The 9,832-nt window shown below is 36.2% G+C and overlaps 1 pseudogene; it reads right to left on the reverse strand.

The window, feature by feature from the left end:
• Window positions 1–306: 306 nt before the first annotated feature.
• LOC139076526 (zinc finger protein 709 pseudogene) lies at window positions 307–1,638 on the reverse strand (annotated as a pseudogene).
• Window positions 1,639–9,832: the final 8,194 nt, after the last annotated feature.

The following is a 9,832-nucleotide window of genomic DNA, read 5'->3' on the forward strand; positions in this document are numbered from 1 at the left end:
ACTTATATAAAAACTCTGTCATGTTGAAAGTTTTCCACAACCTCATATACAAATTAATTTCCATGAAGCTTTTTCACATGACTTAGATTTTCATTTCTTTTTGGTGGGAGTTTCACATAGAAGGATGTAGGCCAATTGAAGAATTTCTCATGCTGTTTACATTCAAGACGTTTTTATCAAGTGAGTCCTTTCATGACTTCAGGAAGAACTGGGATGACAAAAGTCTTTCCCAAATTGTTTATATCTACGTGGTATTTCCTCTAGTGTGCACATCATCAAAAGGTTGCACGAGAAGTAAAGCCTGTCTCACTTTCCTGACATTCATGAGGTTTTCTCTCTACTGTGATTTCTTTCATGGACCTGAAGAGAACTGGAAGCAGTGAAGACTTTATTGCATATTTTACATTCATAGGGTTTCTCTCCAGTGTGAGTTCTTTCACGGACTCCAAGAGACTTGGAAAACGTGAATGTTTACTGCACTGTTTACATTCAAAGGGTTTCTCTCCAGTGTGAGTTCTTTCATGTATTTGAAGATAACTGGAAGCAGTGAAGACTTTATTGCATATTTTACATACATGGGGTTTCACTGCTGTGTGACTTCTTTCATGTTTTGAAAGCAGTATAACCGAAGGCTTTGCCACATATTTTACATTCAAAGGGTTTCTCTCCAGTGTGAGTTCTTCCATGGAGTCTAAGAGACATGGAAAAAGTGAATGCTTTACTGCATCTTTTACATTCATAGGGTTTCTCTCCAGTATGAATTCTTCCATGTCTTTGAAGAGAACTGGAACAAGTGAAAGCTTTACCGCATTTTTTACATTTGTAGGGTTTCCCTCCAGTGTGAGTTCTTCCATGCCTTGAGAGACAAATGGTAGAAATGAAGGCTTTACCACATATTTTACATTTAAAGGGCTTCTCTCCAGTATGAGTTCTTTCATGTATTTGAAGATAACTGGACGAAGTGAATGCTTTACTGCACTTCTTACATCCATACGGTTTCTCTCCCGTATGAATTCTTTCATGTACTCGAAGATAACTGGAACAAGTGAATGCTTTACTGCGTTGTTTACATTCATAGGGTTTCTCTCCAGTATGAGTTCTTTCACGTGATTGAACTAAAGTGAGGTAAGTGAAGGCTTTCCCACATTCCTTACATTGATGTGGCTTCCCTCCATATTTTTGATACTCATATGTTGTATGTTCAGTGTGACATCTAATGTGCGTTTCAAGCAATGAATGATGTGTGAAGACTCTTCCACATGCACTGCATCCCCATGGTTTAGCTCCTGTAGTTTTCTTGTTCAGACTGAGATTTGGAAGAAGGCTGACGTTTTCTCCACACTGACTACCCTCTTTGCTTTCACAGACTCTCCCTACCATATGCTTTCTACTGAGGCCAGGTGCCTGAAGGTTTCCCACGTCACATCTCTGTAGAGTCTCATCTGTGAAGGATCCAGTAAAGCCCACTCCTCTGGGGTGAAGTTCACAGCCACGTCCTCAACGGCCACTGAGTCCATTCCTAGGGCTCCTGGGTCCCCCGAGTCCTTCCTACGACCCCCACGACAAGTACAGGTAAGACGCTGAGAGAAGCTGCGGCACAGCCACCAGGAAGCACTCAAGCACTGGACACGCGATGCTGAACCTTTACCCGCCGGGCTGGAATCTGTCCTTTCTCGCTCGTTTGCATTGAAAGCTAACTTTGGGCTGACTCTGCTCTTCCCGCAGCTTCTGCAAGACGACTTGTTGCAGGTGTGCACAGGGAATCCCTGATTCAGTTTCAAGAAGGAGCAAGTACAGACGAGGGTGGCTCAGGCGAGGACACACTGGAAAACAGGCTCTTCGGTCCTCAGGTGAGCCAGCTGGTCCACTGCTGGGTGTTTATCCCGGGAACTTGAAAAGACAAATGCATCAAGATACGTGCACCCCATGTTCACTGCTGCATTATTCACGGTGGCCAGGACTTGGAGGTGACCATTTCTAGGGCTCCTGGGTCCCCCAAGTCCTTCCTAGGACACTGCGGTCGCTACAGGTCACAACTCGACACCTCAATGGACAGTATATTTTTAATGCACTTTTCTGTTTGTGTAGTATATGCCAACACTTAAAAAGCGGTGTAAAAGAAAACTGGAACTTTCTTATTTTTTAAAAAATTAAACTTTGACCAATCTCAGTGTAGTTTGAGATTTTATGCAGTATGTGCCATGTACAAAAGATGTAGTTTGAATACAAAGTATCTTAGTTTGTTTGGGCTGCTGTAACAAAATTCCACACCCTGGTGGCTTAAATACTGTGTGTGTGCATAGGCTTTCTTCAGTGTGTGCTCATGGAGAGAGAGAGAGTGCTTTCATGTTTCTTCCTTTTCTTATAGGGCACTAATCTTATCATTAGGACCCCACCCTCATGACTTCATCTAAACTTAATTACCTCATCTAAACTTAAATACTGTCATACTGGGGGTCAGGGGTTCAACATAGAATTTTAGGGGGATGCAAACATTCAGTCTATAATACAAAAACATAGATTGGTGAAAGTAAAAGGATGGAAGATATATGACTAATAAGCATAAGGAAGCTGATGTGGCTCTATTACTATCATTTAAACTAAACTCAAGGAAAGGAGCAATGCTACCAATAAAGGAAATATTTCATAATTATAAAGATTGCATTCATCCATGAGATGTAGCAATCTCGAACATGTATGCACCTAATAATTTCAAAATATCTAAAACAAAAATAGAACTAAAGGAGGAAATCCAGAAGTACACTTGGTAATTCTTAACATCTTTCCCAGTAATTGATAGAACATGTAGCCAAAAATTAAGTAAGGATGTATGAGATTTTAATAATATTATCCGCTATATTCACCTAATTGACATTTTTAGAATACTATACCTAATAAGAATAGAATACACACTTTTTTCAAGTGGACACAGAACATTCGTTAAGATAGATCACATAACAGGACAAAAAATGTGTCAACAAATTTCAGGAGAACGAATCTTTTATAGTATGTTCTCTAACCACAAGAGAATTAATTATAAATAAATCCTGATAAGACAGCTAGAAAAATTCCAAATATTTGGAAATTAAAAAACATTCTAAATAACCTATGGGTCAAAGAAGAAACCACAGGAGAGAGTGAAAAAATATTTTGAAATTCATGCAATTAAAAATACGCAATATCAGGGGCCAGCCCCACAGTCAAGTGGTTAATTTTGCACACTTTGCTTTGGCAGTCCAGTGTTCACTGGTTCAGATCCTGGGCGCGGACTTACGCACCGCTCGTTAAGTCATGCTGTGGCACCATCCCATATCTAAGAGCTAGAATGACTTGCAACTAGGATATACAACTATGTGCTGGCGCTTTACGGAGGAAAAAAAAAGGAGAGGATTGGCAACAGATGTCAGCTCTGGGCCAGTCTTCCTCAAAAAAAAATAAAAAAGGAATCCCACAATATCAAAAGGTAGAATGCAGCAAAAGCAGTGGAAAGTTAATAACCTCAAACACTTACATTAAAGAGGAAAGGTTTAACATCAATGATCTAAGTTTTAATCTTAAGAAGATAATAAAGAAGAAATACTGTAAATAATAATAATACTAATAAACAAGATATTTATGAAAGAGAATAAAACAATGGAGAAAACTAAATTGGTTCTTTTAAGAGATTAACAAAATTGATAAACAGCTAGAATGTCTGATCAAGTAAAAAAGCCTCAATAATAAACATCAGCAAAGAAAGAGGCAATATCACTACTCATCCTGTAGACATTAAAGGGATAATGGTGAAATATTATGAAAACATTTATGCCAATAAATTAGACAACATAGATGAAATTGGCACATCCTTAAATCACATTATTTATCAAAACTAACTCAAGAAAAAATATAAAATATGAATAGTTCTATACCTATCAAATAAATTAAATTTGTAATTCAAATATCTCACAGAGAAAACTCCAGGCCCAAATGGTTTCACTGATGAACTATTATTATGATGATTATTATTTTTTAAAGATTTTATTTTTCCTTTTTCTCTCCAAAGCACCCCAGGTACATAACTGTGCATTTTTAGTTGTGGGTCCTTCTAGTTGTGGCATGTGGGACACCTCCTCAGCATGGCCTGATGAGCAGTGCCATGTCTGTGCCCAGAATTCAAACTGGCAAAACCCTGGGCTGCCCAAGTGGAGCTCACGAACTTAATCACTCGGCCACGGGGCTGGCCCCTCACTAGTGAATTGTTTTAAATACTTAAAGAAGCACTCCAAATATTCTATGAAGCAAGAATAAAAGTGGCTGCAATTTTCATATTTTGTAAATTTTTTGTCAGGTTCTCCATTTTACTTCTCTATTTCCTCATCTCTTTAGATGGATCTATAACTAGATTGTATGATTTTATTCTCTTTTAGTAGATGCATTTTCACTCTGAATTGCTTTAATTACATTCCACAAGTTTTGACAGGTTGTGTTTTTAATATTGATTAACTAAAAATATTTTCTGCTTTTCATTTTAATTTCTTCTTTGATATAAGGTTTATTTAGAAGTACATATTGTTAATTGCCAAATGTATATAGTTTCCTAGCTATCTTTTTAAAAATTCTTGCTTGAATTGTGATTAAAGAGCATATTTTGTTTCATTTTAATCCTTCGAAATTTGTTGAGATTTGTTTTATGCGTCCACATATGCTCCATGTTCATGCCCTTGATGAGAATGTGTATCCTGCAGTTTTGAGTACAGTGTTATTTAAATCAGGTCTATTAATCATGCTTCTCAAATCTTCTGTATTTCCACTATTTTTTTGCCTGCTTGTTCAATTAATTACAGAGAGAGGTATGTTAAAATATCCTACGATAATTATGAATATACTTAAATCTTCTTAAAGTTCTGTCAATTTTGGTTTTATGTATTTTGAGGCAAATTATTAAATTATAGAAATTTTGAATTATGTCTTCTTAATGACTTGAAACTTTTATTATTACAAATGTTTCTATCTCTGGTAATGCTTTTTTCTCATAAAGTAAATTTTATCAGTTATTAGTATGACTACAATAAATTTTTTCTTGTTCGTGCTTGCATGGTTTATCTTTTTGTATCCTTTTATTTGTAAATCTTTATTTCCTTATATTTAAAATGTCTTTCTTGTAGCAACTTAGAGTTTCATTTTGTTTCATTTATTCCAAAAATTCCTTTCTCTTACATTTATTGTGATTTATTATATATTTGGGTTTAAAATTTAATTATACTAAATGCTTTCTATTTGAATACATGCTTGATAGTCTCTTTTCTTTCTTTCTAGTCTTATTTTGGATTTATTATTTTCTTTTATTACATTTCCTTTGCATGTTAAGTTGGGAGTTTTACCCATTGTTACTATTTTTATTTTAGTGGTTGCATTAGAAATGACGATATGTACCCTGAATTATCAAACCCAATTTTATTGTTACTTTTGTTCTTCCCCAGATAGTGCAAGTAACCCTTCCTGTCGTATGCTATTGATGTTGCGAAGTTTATATTTCTCTATCTTAGTAAAAAAAACACAGTTATTTTCATCTGATAGTCAATATTCATTAGAGTCATCCAAATACTTAATATTTTGTTCCTCTTCATTATTTTTTGTATTTCTGAGCTTCCATCTGGGATAATTTTCTTTCTACCTGAAAACAACACAACATTTTACTTTTAATGAGAGCCTTCAAGAAAAAATTCTTTTAGTTTTGATTTTCATCTCCATTCTTGCAGGATATTTTATTCTAGCAGTCATTTACTTTCAGCACTTTGAAGCTGTGACTCTATTTTCTTCTGAATTCCATTGTGTTTGTTGAGAAATTAGCTATATATCTTATTGTTGCTTTTTTGAAAGTAATTTGCCTTTTCTCCCCTATCTAGCTGATTTTAATATTTTCTCTTTGGTTGTCAGCATTTTACTTGAAATGCTTACATACACTTTCCTTTTTATTTATCTTACTTGGGCTTCATATTATTTTTAAATATGTTGTTCAATATCTTTCCTCAGTGTTGACAAACTGTCAGCCATTATCTTTACAAATATTACTTCTATCCCATTTTTTCCTCAAACACAAATTGCATACACTTTAGGCCTTTCATTGTGACTTCTAAGTTGCCTATTCTCGTGTATATTTTCTATAATATTTTCTCCATTGTCTATTGTGAATCTTTTCTTCTTCTCTATCTATCAGTTCACCTATTTCCTTTTCATTCAGCTGTATTTATTCTGGTGCTAAACTGCTTCATATCTTTCTAATTTCACTTATTGTAGCTTTTACTTCTGGAATTTTCATTATTTTTAGATTGTCCAGTTTTTCGATGAAAATATCAATTTTATTTGTGATCTTCTTGAAAATAGTAACTATTTATTTTAAAATATAGACTCTCCAACATCTGGAACCACAATGGATCTCATTCCATTGCCTTTTTTTCTCTGATTGGGTTTCATTCAGGTTGTCTTGCATCCTTGAGTTTTTGGTTATTTTTTATTATGTGCTAGGCTCCAATCACTGTACTGCATCCTGAAAAAGTTGTCAACTGTACAGCTAATCCTTTCTACTCTCCCACAATTCCAGGGACCTTGGGGAAAAATGGCCTCTGACACTTGTTTAACCTCATTGTGTTATATTGCCTATCTTGTTAGCTCTGATATCTTCAAGCAGATTTTTAAAAGAGTGTTCACACTTATTTTAAGCTTGTTGGGATGTTGGTCAAAGTTGCTTACTCTGCACTAACTTTGGTATTTTGATGTTGATTATCAAATATTTCTTTAGTTTCCCTTCTTTTTGTCCTTCTCTTTTATTGATTAATATTTATATACGAATTTATTTCCATCAATGCATTAGTCAATTTGGAATTGATAACTTATGTGCGAGCTTTATTCTGAAAATAACGTAGCACTATGTTCTACTAGTAAGCACCATGTCAGACCTCACACTACAGTGTATTGCTGTCTGCTGTCTGCTTTCTGTCTTTTCTGGGCTGACTGTGTTTTGCTTCATGCTCATGAGGGCATTAAATATTATAGTTATGACTGTACTTAGATTTTATTTTAGCCTATCCTCCTTATTTGACAGAAGTGGAGGTTGCTATTGCATATCTTGAGGAACACTACATTTCACCTTTTCAAGCTATCCTTCTCTCATAGTCAGAGATGATCTCTTCCAGGAAGCCTAATTTCAACCAGGCAATTGACAGGAAAGAGGGGGTAGATATGGAAACGTCTCACTCAGTATGAGTTGATTGTCCTGTCTTCATATGGTATAATCCACCAGTAAACTTGTCTTTAAAACATGTTGATATGTATGACCCCACAAGAAGCTGTAATTCTCAAGTTTCCTAAGAAGAAACATTAGAGAAGTAAAGAAGAATGTGATATGTAATTTAATGCTATGGAGAGCAAACATTTTTATTTTTATGCATTAACTGCACTAAATGTTGTCACTATTGCCAACTCCTCTGGCATTTGGGACATATTAATTGAATCTAATTATAGAGTGACTGAAGCTGATGACATTGTGTGAGAAAGCCTTGTTTGAAAACATTCTTAAGTTCTGGTAAAATGCATACTTTCAAAAATCAATGGATGTCAATTCCCATAAAGAGATGTGGAGGCACCACAATTTACTCACACATGTGCTTGATTTTTCTATGGCGTATCTTGTTTCCACAAGCAGAAAATCTCATTGATTTGGAAGTCATCCATCAGAATGCCCTGCCCTGTTCTTGAGGACCTAATAGAAAGAGCAGAGCTTCTCAGATGTGGTAAGTACTCCAAAAATCTCTGCTACATCTTGAGGAATATTATTCTGGAATTTTGAACTGTCTGTAAGTTGCTGTAGTCCCAGTAAATGTTTAAATACTTAACTATAACTTATTCCATCTGTTTCACTGAGGATTATCTTAACATTTGATAATTATTGAGGAAAGCATTTTGAATTTTTTTCACGTGTATGGCAAAATAATTTTTGAGATATTATCTTTTTTGTTCTCACTATTAGAATTCCACTATACTCCAAGCAAATGACAACTTTTTAGGTTTCTGTAACTCAGAAAATGGTGGAGGGATTACATTGCCAAGCAGGAATCAGGGTGAGGGCCATGGAAAGAGGAATGTAGAATGGATAGCTTGGGCCAATTCATTTTCGTCAATGGCTCTGGCCTTTTCTCAAAGCTGGTCTTAGGGACATAGTACTTTTGCTTTTCAGCATGCTTCCCCTTGGGCTCATCCTTCTGTGGCCTTTTAAAGAAACAGAGAACACAAATTAAATTAGGTGCTATAGGAATATGGCTGAGGAGCCACATTGAGTTGTTTTAGATTAAAAGTTGTCAAACAAAGTGTTAAAGAAATACAATGTAATGACTCCCCCAGCCTTTTTTGGAGGTGGCAGTAGATACTATAGATAACTGGTCAAAACTAGGATTCAGAGTCCTGCTCAACCCTCCTCCCCAACTCCCCATCAATGACCACCAAGATGTCAGACAAAAAAAAACTGAAAACAAACAAAAACCCAGAAAAAAAATAACTGCAGTCAGTGACAGATGTCTGTTAAAAATCCAGAAAGAGAAGTCAGATCTGTATATAATCTGAGCTTCTGACTTGCCTGGTTTCTGTTTCTGAATTTTACTTAGCCTACCTTAGCCTAGCATACCTACTGATTACTTTATTTGGTTCCTCTGCCATCTGACCATTCGAATATCTCTATGGTTACTCCCAGGAACTCAACTCACTGCGGTGCCTGATCACAGAAGTTGAGGCTTAACATAGGAGTAAATTTAGGAATCCGCTCAGTAGAGTTAACTTCACTTTAAGGTGTAAATGACTGATTTTATATTTATTTCTAAGCATTGTCCCTAAAAATTGGGAGGAAGAGAGATTCGCATCAAAGGATAACGGGGTGGAGATGGCAGACGGCATTCTCTCACTGATTGGAGAGAGTGTCAGAGATGCTCCTTCCAGCTCTGCCTATTGTGGCTTGGAACTGTCTAAATTATTTCTTCATTTTTATTGAGTGTCCAGGTTTTAATGACTGCACCCGTGTCCTAAATTAAGTTTTATCTTGTACTGTCCCAGTTTCCGCCCTTTATCTTAGGTTGAAACCAATTTCATCTTTTCAGCCTTGGTAGATCTTCCCACTTAGACTCATTCTTTATAATTATAGGATAGGTAGATAGATGGATAGATAGATAGATGGCTTTTGCCTCTATACAGAAGTTAGATACTGAAGACAAACCTATGCTAGGGCTCAGCTGCTCATGGAGTATGCGTTTACTGGCAGAATTTTGGTGAGGTCCCTCTGCGAGTGTCTTGTCTTCTGGTTTGCTGGTGCAAAGTTGTTGGAGTTTATCAACTTTCCAAAGACTGACACTTTAACCCAACTCACAAGAGAGTGATGTGTGAATCACAGCGATAAACGATTAGTGATTGACAATGGAGAACATTTATATCCAGCGGCCTCAGTCCAGGCTTCTCTTTTGAGGTATCAGGGTACAATATTTAGGGGTACTCAAAATTCTGCTTGTTGATGTCTAACAAAGAGAAATAGTTAGTCTTGAGGGCTGTTTTTTCCAGGCTATGGAAAATCCAGGGAGCTCTCTCTGCTTTTAAGATTTCCCAGCTCCAGAGAGCAGCGGGTTTCTGCCTCAGGTTCACTATTATTTTTCCTGAATCATACTGAATAAACCCTGGAAAATTTCTCTGTTATGCATTTGCCTTTCTTTAGCCCCTTGATGTCCATATGGTGTTCCTTCAGAATAATCATTCTACTAATGAAGCAAAAGTTTCTTGATACTCACTTGTGATGGTTAAAGAGTCAGCTTGACTGGCC

This window comes from Equus przewalskii, chromosome 16 (assembly GCF_037783145.1).
Source record: "Equus przewalskii isolate Varuska chromosome 16, EquPr2, whole genome shotgun sequence".
Taxonomy (NCBI): domain Eukaryota; kingdom Metazoa; phylum Chordata; class Mammalia; order Perissodactyla; family Equidae; genus Equus; species Equus przewalskii.